Below are 1737 nucleotides of genomic sequence, written 5' to 3'. Positions count from 1 at the left end.
ATTGGGGGTCATACCAGCACTAATGCACCGTATCTCATTAGAACTTCGCAGTTAAACGTGTTTGGGTGAGAGTAGTACTAGGATGGGTGATTTCCTGAGAAGTCCTCGTATTGCACCTCTTTTTAGTATTGTGTAGTTTTGAATTAATGTCAGGTATGAAAATTAACTTTCATAAATCTTGTGTATTGGGGATTAATACTGGTGATGACTTTGAAAACTTGGCTGCAGAGTTCTTACATTGTAAGATTGGTAGTTTTCCATTAAAGTATCTCGGGTTACAGTTAGGTGTTACATTGGAAGGGTGTGCTAGAGGATCTTAAAAAGAGGTTAGCATCTTGGAAGCATAAGTATTTATCGATTAGAGGCAGGATGACTTTGATTAATGTTATTCTTAATTCTATGTCATTGCACTCGTTATCCTTTTTTAAGGTGTCAAAGTCGGTGATAAAAGAGATTGTCACTATCTAACGAAATTTTTTATAGAAGGGTGTTAAGGATAGATTTAAAATCTCCTGGGTAAAATGAGAAACGGTATGTAGACCGTAGAAGAATAGTAGCTTGGGCATTAGGAATGTGCAATGGTTTAACTGAGCGCTTTTTGGTAAATGGTTGTGACGAGGTGTTAATTGTTCTAGTTCATTGTGGGTGCGGGTGTTGGAATCTAGATATGGATGATTAGCTTCTTCTATTCAACGTTCATCAGTTTACAACAGATATTCTTTGTAGTGGCGTGATTTGCTAGAGGTTATTTATCAAGGGAATTCATAGCTGGATGAGAAGTTTGATAGGAGTGTGGTTGCAGGTTTACACAAACTTTTTTGGAGAGATAAGTGAGTAGGCGGGGTGTGATTGTGTGAAGCATTTCCGCGATTGTTTGCGGTGGTGAGGAATGCTGAATCATGTATATTGGAGAATGGTTTTCATGATGGTACTAATTGAGTTTGAGATGTTAGTTGGCGAAGATGACTCTTTCAACATGAGATCTCAAGCTTTAATTTTTTGTTAGAGCTTGTGGAAGGAGTTCCTATTAAGTTACTACAAAAAGATAAATGGGTATAGAGGACAGATTTTTCAGGTTGTTATTCAGTGCAATCTGCATATTCATGGCTATTTGAACTTTTTGGTGCTCCTAATAGTGTAGATCAGTATACGGTATATGCCTTGCAAAGGTTATGGAGAGGGAAGGTCCCTCTTAAGTGTCTAGTATTTTCTTGGCAATTGTTGTTGAATGCACTTCTTTGTAAAGGTTTGCTAATTGATCGTGGAGTTTAAATTGATGATATAACTTGTTGCTTCTGTCATGGTTTGGAGGAACTTCCAATTCATTTATTTTTAACGTGTCCAGTTTCATCTCAAATCTGATACTTTACTATGCGTTAGCTTAGATTTTCACTGGCTTTGCCTTCAGATTTATCGACTCACTTGCTTTCTTGGGTTAGTGTTGGCTGTAGTAAAAGAGAAGGGATATGTTTATTAATTGTTTGGGTAAGTACAGTGTGGTCTTTATGGTTACATAGAAATAGAATTGTATTTTTCAATGATGTTTTGGATGAGAAGAAGGTCTTAGATTTTATTATTCTGAGGTCATGGAAATGACTATCACTTGTTAGTACGGGAGAAGCTATTATGTTAGCTGATTGGTATTTAAACCCACGAAATTGCATCCGTCTTAACTTTGTATAAGTATATATTTGCTTTTTATTTCTTTGAATAAGAAATTTTTTTTTCTGTGTATAT

General features: G+C 36.0%; 1 pseudogene; it reads left to right on the top strand.

Annotated features, from left to right (window-relative positions):
* Positions 1-119, top strand: LOC113866407 (annotated as a pseudogene).
* The last annotated feature ends 1618 nt before the right edge of the window (positions 120-1737 follow it).

Source organism: Abrus precatorius, unplaced genomic scaffold, assembly GCF_003935025.1.
Source record: "Abrus precatorius isolate BTA unplaced genomic scaffold, Abrus_2018 Scaffold4, whole genome shotgun sequence".
Lineage (NCBI taxonomy): Eukaryota > Viridiplantae > Streptophyta > Magnoliopsida > Fabales > Fabaceae > Abrus > Abrus precatorius.
Note: the sequence above shows the minus strand (reverse complement) of the source record. Positions and strands in the feature narration are given on the sequence as shown.